Source organism: Sinohyriopsis cumingii, chromosome 7, assembly GCF_028554795.1.
Source record: "Sinohyriopsis cumingii isolate HCF-2022 chromosome 7, ASM2855479v2, whole genome shotgun sequence".
In the NCBI taxonomy this organism is placed as follows: domain Eukaryota; kingdom Metazoa; phylum Mollusca; class Bivalvia; order Unionida; family Unionidae; genus Sinohyriopsis; species Sinohyriopsis cumingii.
The window spans coordinates 117,427,476-117,440,028 of record NC_142967.1 but is presented as its reverse complement, the minus strand read 5'-3'; the positions used below and the strand labels follow the sequence as shown (position 1 = coordinate 117,440,028).

At 33.4% G+C, this 12,553-nt stretch overlaps 1 protein-coding gene across 3 annotated transcripts in view; it reads left to right on the top strand.

Annotated features, from left to right (window-relative positions):
• The window catches only part of LOC149796001 (uncharacterized), a 199,533-nt gene that overhangs the window by 119,661 nt on the left and 67,319 nt on the right, over positions 1 to 12,553 (top strand). The gene's annotated exons all lie outside the window — the stretch shown is intronic.

Below are 12,553 nucleotides of genomic sequence, written 5' to 3'. Positions count from 1 at the left end.
CACCAGTTCTCAACAACTCAGAATCACGTAATGAACATAGTGATCACCAGTATTAAAATATCCAGTTTTAACCCTGAGACACTTAAAGTGATGTTGTCTAGAAAAAAAGCACATATTTCACCATGTAAAAGTGTGATTAAAATTGTGAGATAATAACAAGAGAGAGAAAATGAGTGGTTTATTTTTTCATATGGGACATGTTTTTAGTATGGCATACATTTTCATAAAGTGTGTGTGTGTGTGTGTGTGTGTGTGTGTGTGTCTTTTAAATCCTGCATGTTGGTATAATCAATGCTGTGTGCTGAATCCATATTTAGTTGCTCTTATGTACACCAATCCATTATACCTTTGTTGTATGATGTATAAAAACATGCTTAGTTGCTCTAGTATACACTACTCCATTATACCTTTCTTGTATGATGTTTGTTTCCCATCTGTACTTTATATATTTGCCTGTTCATATGTAGATAATTGACTACCACAAGGGAGAATAGTTTTTGTACTAAATGTGTCACCCTCATAAAGCAAAGACTTTGTTATTGCTATTGTTATTTTTAATTTTCACATGAGATTTTGCATTGGACTCTACCATCAGTTTTAGAATTTGGATTAATGATCAATGCAGAAAGGTCTGTATACTGCATGTTGAGTCAGAACTTTGTAAACAGGAAGCATTAGGAATGCTGTGTGTCAGATTTCTACTTTACACATATATACCATTGTATTGAATTATTCACTAAATTATCACAACAATATATGTATGTATGTCAGACAGGAACTTCTAACACTTAAGGCAAAGTAGAGTAGTATTTTCAGTGGCAGGCACTCCAGATTTACTGTATATTAAATAACTTAGTTATTATAATCATGTACATGCATGTATTCGCATTTAGAGCACCAATCTTTAAAGAATCCTTGTATTGTTAGATCTAAGATTTGGTTTCCATAAATGAGTTGGGTGGTTAGATGGGTCATTTTGAAGAAAATGATTAACTTCTATTTTTATAATTAAAGTGTAATTTTGCTGGAGAAATTTTTATATAACTGTAGAATGTATTCTTCAGCTCATATTATGTTTACGTATAACAGTTGGGGGTTTTTTTTACCTTCTTTTTGCACATTTAAATTGTAGACCATAATTCAGGCTCTCAAATAAGATATATCTAATAGACATGAAGATCAGGATTATGAAAAGGATGGAACTGACAGCGTGAAAATGGAATGCTTTGATTAGAAAAGCAAAGATAATTACAAGATACACTAACAGACTCATCTCTTGAACTTAATGAAAAATATAATGAAATCTTGTCTTGGAAATGAGATTGTTTTTGTAGAGAATGATTTATTTACACACCTGAAAAAAAATTGAGAACACTTATTTTTATGCATTTAATTATTTGCCAGAGAGCATGTATGTTATCTGTCCCCTGTAATTACCATGTAATCATTAGATGATAAAAACTGCTTGTGAGTTATTGTGTTAAGGTACATTGGTAGCACTGTTAGAGAAATACATGTAGCAAATCATTAAAGACAAGAGCCTTTTATTTTGAACATGAAAGTAACAGAATTTGAATGAGTTGTGACAAACAGTTATCTCCGAGTCATCTGCAAAATGCATCAAACCAATCTCTGACAAGACTTTTTAGAGTCAGTGGGTTTGATTAGGCCAGAAAGTCAGCCAGGCAGTTTCATTGATGTCCACACATTAGGATTTTAAAGTTTGTGTATCTTGTTTACTTAAAAAAGTATCAAAATTAAAATTTCACTAAAAACAAGTTAAAATATAAATATTTATTCAAAACATGCTTCAGATAATAAACAGTTGCACTATCACATCTCTCCAAGAAAATGTGAGACTGATTTTGACATTGCACTACAAGATAATAGTGACAGACTGTTCATCGTGTGATATAAATGATTGACAGATGAGTGCAGCTGAAAGCATTTATGTAATAGAAGCATGCATGACATATAAATAAAGGTGCATAATGTGATATATATACTTTGGTGAGTTTGCAAAATGTACATCATTACCAACTGAATATGACTGCTTGCTCCATCACAATTTGTTGAACATTCCTGCAGGCAAGTGTCTTGCAAACTTGGGCTTGCCTGGACAAAATTTGAGGTTGTCTTGGGTAAGGGCAAAACTGGAAATGATCATGAATAATTCATGAACTGGCATGAACTGTTTTTGAACAGTTCATGAACTTGGTTCATGAACCATTCATGAAAGTTCATCAAAAGGTTCATGAACTATTCATGAATATGCATGAACTGAAAATGGTCAGTTCATGAAATTATGAATTCATGAACTGTTCATGAACCAACAGTTCACAAACTGTTCTTGAACAGTTCATGAACTATTCATGATCATGAACTGAATTCATGAACAGGTCATAAAAGTTCACAAATCAGATCATCATCATTCATGAACAAGTGCATGAACATATTCATGAACTATGATGAACAAAGTTTCTCAGTGATTCATGACTTCATGAACAGTGCCTATAAAAAAAAATTTGATTACCTGACAAAGCCACAAATACCTATTTCATCCTGAATCATAAAGTAACCTTAGATGTGGGGGTTTTAATACAGTATAAAATGCAACATATTATCTTAAAAATGGTATTTAATTTCAGATGAATTTTTAATATGCAACAAAGAACATGTAAACTCACAAGCGATATTCTTCTTTTTACTCTTAGCAACACTTTTTGTATGTTTTGTAATTTGTCTTTGAAAAGTTTTCAAAAGATATTGGGGCAGTTGTGTGCAATCAACTGTTGAAGCATATTTCATCATCAAGGGGCTGTCTTTCAGCTGGGGTTTCTCCTGACCAATCTTTTTCCCAGAGACTGACCTGTTTGATAACTCTTTTGTGAAGATGTTCAGGGCCTATAATTTAATCAAATCCTGCACATTGTCACTACTGAATGTCTCCATCTGCAACTTAAGCTGTTCCATCCGATTACTGTTTGGATCTTTAACATTGCTGCAGCAGTCACAATTTAATGTCTCTTCCATCTTGGCAATAGGATCCTCCAGTTTTCAAATTTTCCTCCTTAACCTACAAGCGTTAATTCATAATTTCATGAACTGACCATTTTCAGTTCATGCACATTCATGAATAGTTCATGAACCTTTTGATGAACTTTCATGAATGGTTCATGAACCAAGTTCATGAACCATTCAAGAACAGTTCATGCCAGTTCATGAATTATTCATGATCATTTCGTAGGGTCTGAAAGAAAGGTAAAGTTAGTTAATTACAGATAATCTCTGATCAACATTGTTTTTAGCTTTTAGCACATTATCATTGTACCCCACTTTATTTACTGCAGTAATTATGATCCAACTCGAAAATTATTTAATCCCTTACACACAATACACAATTTACTGAGCATTTATATTATTACAGAATTTTGTCACTAGTTTTATATTAAATGAAGCTGTCTAGCCATAGGTATAGTCACAGGAGTCAGATGTTTTAATCAATAAAATATAGCAATTTTTTTTACAACATCGTTACACTAAATAACCTTATCTGTGTGTTTGTGTGTATATATATATATATTACAGATAACAGTTATTTCGTGCTTTCAAATATTTTCGCCAATTTTTATTGATAAAACGTCAGACTTGTGTAGTATAGGCACTTAGTATGTCACTAATGCATCCACTCAGACTCCGCATGTTGCATATAGCTGCTTCAGGTTTCATGAGGTTGTTATTTGCACCTGTATTGTGTACAGTTTCACACATTCACTATTTTGTTGTGGGTTTTTTTTTTTTAAATTACCAAATTACATCAGATTATAGAAATAGTGATGTCATGTAAAAGAAACAATCTCGAACATCTCATTTCCTATTGCAGATGTCATACTGCATCTGGTATCGAGATCTTAAAGGGGGGTTATGATAATGTTGAGTGATTTTCAAAACTTCGATGAGCATGTTTAAATTAGGTCTGAACAATATCACGTATCATTAGCTTGGTTATAACTAATATGGTGACATATAAAAACCAAAAATATATCCATATAACTTCCACTGAAATAATTACGAATGACCAAGAAAAAGATACCGTAATTTGATCATCTGGGCTGGGTATGCTTTTCCGCCTAATTTTGCTCTCACCAAATCATTTCCTTCATATTCTTCATAATCGCTTCTCTGCACTTCTACTAATGATATTGAAAATATTCTCATCTGTCCATTCCACGGAGTCCACGGTTTTTGTTTGAGGTTTTTGCCTAAACGTCTGCGTGCTGTTTCGTTTCTGGGGAAAAGGATGCTCAACTGTTGAAATCTCGTGCGTATATTAACCAATCATATCACATCTTCTTTCACAGTCATCCAGTCAGGATAATCGTTGTTTACATATTTAAGTTTTTATGGCAAATTGGCAACCAGTGACCAAGTCAGTAGAATGTGCAGTTTATTACAGTAATGGACAAAAATGTTAGAACAAAGTCATTGAAAGCTTTTTAAAACAAATACATTTTGTTCACGCTGGCCAGAAAATATTTTCCCATATTAATTCAGAACTACTCAGGTTAAGTACACAAGTATTGAATTAAAGATCTGTATGAACATTTATACAGTATCATATCATTTAAAAAAAAAAATATTCACCTTTGTTTAAATTTCTCTAATATTGTGAGAAGTTTGTATGATGAATTTTCATGAACATTTTATGAATATAATGATATATATTTAATATACATTGTTTTATAAATATCTTGGTGGTGCATCAGATTACTTGAATTGTTCATGAACCAAGTTCATGCCATTTCAGGAACTTCAAAGATATTATAATAGTTCATAAAAGTTCATCAGTGTGTTCATGAACTTGAAGTACATGATTCATCAAAATTCTTGAAGTGTTCATGAACTTAGCTGAGGAACTTTCATGAACATTTGTTCATGAACTCAAATGATGATCTGATATGAACATTTGAAGAACATTCGTGAACAGTTCATGATTGTTCATGAAGTCATGAATTTGTTTTTGTAGGGGAATTCTACAATCTCCCTGACACACAAATCTCCATTTGGCCACTACTGATAGTAATATTGTACAAGTCTTTTATAAATTATGACCTAATAACAAAGTTACAATGTTATGGATGATTGAAATACCCAAAACTACTAATGGGTAAAAATAACCACAAAAAAACCCAAACAAATGTAGAAGATTTATTTTGTAAACTTGGGTTCATGGCAGTGAATCAGATAATTCTATATTAGGAGAACATACTTTCCCATCATACAGTAGAAAAGAGAATCCATGGTGGCTCAGTGGTTAGTGAACCAAATTTGTGACCAAAAGTGTGTGAGTTCAGATCTTAGCCAACCATGGTCAGGTTGGTCATCATAGTGTGGCAAGAAACATGACTCTACTTGCTTCTGCACATGTAACATATCATGTGTTATGTGCCATCCAACCAGCAACCACATTAAACCCAATCATCCAACCAGCAACCACATTAAACCCAATCATCCAACCAGCAACCACATCAAAGCCATTCAGCCAACCAGCAACCACATTAAACCCATTCATCCAATCAGCAACCACATCAAGCCCATTCATCCAACCAGCAACCACATCAAAACCCATTCATCCATCCAGCAACCACATAAAACCCCAATCATTCAGCCAGCAACCACATTAAACCTATTCATCCAGCTAGCAACCACATTAAACCCAATAATCCAACCAGCAATCACATCAAACCTAATCATCCAACCAACAACAACATCAAAAACCCAACCATCCTACCAGCAACTACATTAAACCCAGTCATCCAACCAGCAACCACATTAAACTCAATCATTCAGGCAGCAACCACATTAAACCTATTCATCCAGCTAGCAACCACATTAAACCCAATCATCCAACCAGCAACCACGTTAAACCAATCATCCATCCACCAACCACATCAAAACCCAATCATTCAATCAGCAACCACATTAAACCCATTCATCCAACTAGCAACCACATCAAACCCAGTGATCCAACCAACAACCACATCAAACCCAATCATTCAACCAGCAACTACATTAAACCTAGTCATCCAACCAGCAACCACATTAAACCCAATCATCCAACCAGCATTGCCACATTAAACCCAGTCAGCCAACCAGCAACCACATTAAACCCACTCATTCAACCAGCAACCACATCAAAGTTTCAATTTGGATAATCTTGGTTTGGACATTTGATTAAGTAATGTATGGTAATTGGTTTAATATATGATAATCTAGTCCTAGTTCATTTTCAAGATTATAACAATTGTCTTTATTCTTTATTAGGGTGATTTTCAATTTTTGTTTTATATTTTCTTTATAATCTTGTACAGAGTGACACTTACTTAGTATTTTGTTATTGTGAATGGAGGTAGATTGAGGGTTGGGTGCATAAAGCAATGTCTACATACCACAGCCTTCATGTAGAAAGAATTGGGATGGGATTATAACCCCAAATTTCCAAAATTCTGTTATCTGTGGGCACATGTATGTTATTAAGTGGGGAATTTATAGGTGTGCATTGTATGTTTTTGTAAGCTTAGATCAGCTGATCCCAGACTGCTCCAGACAGTGTGTAACAGATTGTGGTGCTGTTTTGTCTGTTTAGATCTGAATGGTAAGGCCAATAATCTCATGTCAAAAGCCAACATTGAGGAAATAATGTGGCAATTAACTAGTTACACTCATCCCTGTCTGATGCCCTTGTTAAAGTGTCCTTGTAATAATTCCATGGCCTGCATTGTCCTGATTGCATCCAATAATGCATATCCAAGGTACATTTACTGCTTTTGCTGCCTTGCCACACAATAGAACAGCGCCCTGCATTCTTCTGCCTCCACTTGAGAGGTTTAAGGTGCATGCAGTAAATAGTTAAACCTTGGCTTCTATCAGCAGGTTCTGTCTTCTGAGTGCAAGTTTAGTCATACTGTACAAGAAATGGTTCCATTATCAGTTGCCTATATCATTTGAGATAATTAATAGACCCTTATAATTTGAGATAATTTATAGCCCCTTGGGACCTGTCATGGATATTCCACCCATGCTTAAAACCTATGGTATATACTTGCTTATAAATTGAGTCCAACTGCAAACAACATAGACTGTGATCTCTTGGCTAATGCATTAACAAAGTCAAGGTCTGTGTTTGTTCTACTGATTCCTCCTAAGTAACTGCTCACAGATCTGATGGAATATATATGACAGCAGATGGAGGTCTGTGCAGTTTGCAGTTGGAACTGACTTATAAATATGTATGTATGGTACTTATATAATTGCCTTTGACCAGTGGGAGGGCTATCAGCTTAGGCCTGGTGAGTGCAGTCACTGCATCAGGTGGGACAACATGGAAGGGGGGGGGGGAGTGATCCCACAACCAAAACTGAAATATAAGAAATGTATTGTAATTTTTTTAATCAAATTATTTCAGAAACCGCTGCTTTGATTTTATACTCAAAATTTGAAGATGATTTTCTTTTAATTTAAGTAACATGTCTGTAAAATGTTGTATTATTTTTGGTGCATTAGAAAGTTAGAACAAGTTTCAGAAAGGTCATTTGTGCAAGTATTCAATCAAAACATCTGGAATGGCGCTTGTACTTTTTACCTCTGTGAAATGTCACACGCAGTGCTATAAGTTTCTAAAATTTGCCATTCGGATAAGGCGAACTGGCATAATGGTGTTCAATGTTCTTTTCCGTGTTATTGTTCTTAATGAAAACCATGTACCAGGCGTTAAATTTGTTCATCTGAACATAGATGTGCATTTCATTATTTATTTACAGTGGTGCTTAAGCCAGCAGACTGTATAAATCATATAATCAAATTTGATGAATCTTTCTAAAACAGTATAATACACAAATTGCTTGCATTTCACCCCCGATAGATATACCGGTACCCTGAATATTTTGAGATGAAAATTCCAAGGGAACTGCCAGCCCCCCCCCCAATAATGTCGATGAAGTATTCTTATATGTGTCTCATGTTTTAACATATAAATAGAGAGGGGATGTATGTAGGAAGGTGACTATTTATTCTATTTTGTTTAACGCATATAATCACACTCAGCTTAGGTGATGTGATACTATGCCTGTATAATCTCGAAATGTTTAATATGTATTCCATAAATTTAAAAACAATACATCAGTGTTTATTTTTGTTTTTGTTTTTTTTTTGTATTATGCATTAGTGATTTTATTAACCTTTTCTGATTCTGATGTGTTAATCGGTAACAAAGTGAAGAATGAGAGAAAAATTATATGTTTATTTCAATGTATGTTATACAAACAAATCATAATTTTGAATGACAGTTTAGAACATATAAGAATGCATCATGTTCATTAGAGTTAGGGTGTTGTAAAGATCTGCGCTGGTTGAGTATATTTATACTATGTGGATATTACACTTCCTTGACTGAAATATATATACAATTACATTTTGTCTGGAAGTATAATTGTATACATGTATTGATGGAAACAGCAAAACCAAACCTGCTGTCCCTAATGACTACAGCCACCCTTAAAATGATACACATTTTACACACAAGAACTAACTGAAAAGGAAACAAAGTTGATATAAATGAATATTTTATATATATATATATATATATATATATATATATATATATATATATATATATATATATTCATTTAATGTGTACAAACAAGAGCTGTACTCACTGTAAAATTGACAACAATACAAAAGGATGACAAAGAAATAAAATGTACAAAATTATTACAGTACACACTCACATATTATAGTTGAATATAGCAGAGATCGACCAACACTTAATTGCTAAAAATAGCACACCTAAGTAAACCAGCTTTTGTACTACAATATAACTGGCGGAAAACACTGAAGAGATTGCATATATCCCTGAAAAGTGAAAAAATCGCAGTGCTTCAAGACATTGTTGCTTTGGACTTTGTAACAGCGATAGTAGATATTCAGATCGTGAACATATGATGTGTTTATTTTGGATTCCATTTCCAAAACCAAAATAAATCTCAAGAAGTGCCAGCGTTAGGACACACTGCATGCCTGTGGAATGGGAACTTTTACTACTGACATAATCACAAGATGGACATATATCTGCAGTAAACATTTTGTAGGTGGGAATAGACCGACGACAGATCATCCTATCCCAGCAACACTTACACCAAATCAGGTTTGTCATTTACATCTATTTAGAAAACTGGAACATGTTCGATTAACATCGCGGGTGGGGGATATTTTTAATCAATTGAAAGGAAGTTTCAGTTCTGTGATACATGGGTGGATCCAAGAATGAAACAGAGGGGGTCTAGATAAATAAATAAATTAAAAAAAGTACACAAGAGCACAAACTTTAAAAAGTGTATATATGTGTGTGTGTATATATATATATATATATATATATATATATATATATATATATATATATATATATATATATACACAGAATATATACACAGATGAATATACAACAGAAATAAGAAAACACACTTAAGATTTATTGAACTGAGTAACTTTATTGCATAGTTTAGAATAGACCAGTTATTTATATATACTTATACACGGGCCTGCTCACTGCGGGGGGGGGGGGGGGGGGGGTACTATAGGGTCCTGCCATCAATTCAGATATCAGAAGAAAAAATATTTTAACAATAAATTTTTAAATGTTATCCTTGCAGGTGTCTAAATAATGGTAGATTACTACAGGCTTGATATACAAAACTGTACAAAGATGTTTATATACAAAAAACATAAACTAGTAGTGGGACTGATGGGGCATAATTAATGTACATATTACCAAAATTTGCAGTTTATGTATTACATAGTAAGACAGTGTTACTGTTCAGATGGCAGCTTATTTAATATGTAGGAACCTTTATTCGGATATTTCTTTTTAAGTGTTAAAAAAAAACACGAGTAAACAAACTTATAAATCTCACACATTCAAGATTCAACTGTGATATGTAACATATTAACTTAGTCTTCTGATTCATTTTATAGATAACCAGAAGAGGCCATTGTGTATTGAGCAATCGCTGTTTGTGATGCTGGGACACAAACTACCTAATATGGCAGTGATATAGTTACCAGTAAAACTATAAAGGAAACAATGATTCCAAAATGGTGGAAACTTCCTTTAAAAAATGACAAAAATTACATCACCAATAGATTTTATTTTGATATTCTATCTAAGAGTAAAAGGATTCATGAATATTTCAGGATGGCATGTTATTTACAAAATGATAAACATTTCTACATTGTCATCAGTTTTAAAACTTCTTGTGTGTACAAGTGTATTATCACTGAAAGAATATACATTATTATTTTGAATTGATACATGTAGATTAACTCTTCAAAATGTTCTAAAAACATGAATTAAAACTGTCTTCAATATAGACTAAATCAAAACATTTTTTCTGCCACACACACACACACACACACACACACATATATATATATATATATATATATATATATATATATATATATATATATATATATATATATATATATATATATTTGTACACTATGGATATAAATTTTCCATTTTTGAAGGCTGCTGTAAGAAATAAAACAGCAATAAAAATGCAGTTCCATACCATTGTTTTGTATTTCATTACACATGCTATATTATCAGCCACTGTCATTGTTTGTCCTACATTTTCCTTTTGTGTATCACATGATACACATAACACATTTACATGACATGTTGCCTATCTCTGCTATATCAAAACATTACATAGTGAGGGAAGTGCAAATTAAAACAACTTTATTTTTGTCTATGTGTCATGAATTACTACATGTTACTAAGCAGCTTTTGGTGCTTTGTTCGAAAACAGTACGGTGGCAGCATGGCACAGTGATGTCATGGTCTATTTTTAGCACAAAGTAGATTTCAGTACAAGCCTCATTCAGTATTTCTTCAGCAGGGGTTATGGAAAATGTTGAGAAAGGATTTTGGTCAGGCTTCAGTTGCATCTCATCCACAAGGCCATGCAGTTTTTGTTTTCTATGGTGAGCATCTACCTCACCTTTAACAACAAAAACTGTTCTCCCTTTCAAAAAAAACACGCAAGGTCTGTGACAGACATAAATAAAGTGAACTTTCCTAATGTTAACAAATTGACATCATCTTGAAAAAAATCAAAATTAGGGTATTGCTAATATAATGTAATGTTTTTAGGACAAATGCTATTCTTTAGTACGGAAAAAAGAGTTAAAAATGACTAGTTTTTAATGGTTGTTGCCACAAAAACCCATATTGTGAAATAAAATGCAAAATTAACATGTATGGTTTGTGTTTCAACAAAACTTTCGTTTAGACCAAACATCAAAAACATTGTATTGTCTTATGGCAAGGATAATAATGAAAAATGGCACAAGAAATACCTGAGAAAAGGTCAGCCAAGGGTTAAAGTCTGCTGAAGTCTAACTATGGCTTGTAAAGGGCACAGGCTGTTCAAGTACGCATGGTATGAATCTGAGAGTGTATGCCAGCCTATCACAGGGATAGATAGATAAATACTCCCTGTAATGTAAAACTCCTGCATTTTATTCATATGCATTTAGGATATTGATCATGTTAAGTGTGAAAGACTCAGGTATCTGTATTCTGCCATTTCTTTATTAAATTTAAATGTTCAATTTGGAAACAGTGCTCTTGGACAGAATTAACTGATTGGTCAGCAGTGACAGCATGTCATTAGTTTCTGTGTGAAACAATATTGTTATTGCTTTTTGTAAATCAGCTGCAGTAGACATTAAGAGTATAAATGAGCTGGGAGTACCTTTATTGAAAATGTGATAACTCTAAATACAATACAAATAACTTACCAATTGCATCTACTTTGGGAGTTTAATCAGGTTCCTGTGGTGATAATCTTCAGTTTATTGTTATTATCTGATCAAACATCAGATTTATTTTTAAACTTACAAACTTTTTCTCTTTTTTTTGGTTTAATTTGAATATGATCCTCTAATTAGGTGTATACTGTTTTTTTTTAGCTTCATGTGTGAATGAGTTAGGATGATGAAAGACTGAACATTGCTGCTGAGGTTTTGATCTTTATCTTCAATGCATCATGTGTTCTTGTCCCCCCTCCCCCCACACATGTCAGAATAGTTAGTGTACAAAGGCCTGTATCATATAATAGTCAATTTCTGCCAACCATCAAACTGTTCTCAGACCGTCAACACTCTTCCTTCATGGAGAGAAATCAACATTGATTTTATCCATGGTTCCTTCACATATTGGCCCCTCATCTTTTAAGTTCAAAGTAGGTACTTTAATGTGATTCTTATGTCTATGCTTTGATGTGTTGCTGCAAAAGCAAAACATAAGATAGAAACTGCTAATAGTTTGTGATTGCTAATGGCATTTTAAAATGTATTCTACTGTTGTTTACAGTGTTATATATGAGGCATCATAACTTGGTGGTCAGAGACACACCAGACTGAGAATTAGGAAGCCAGGTGACTTAGTGGTCCAACCATAGTTGATGATGATGTATATTGCTATTGTACC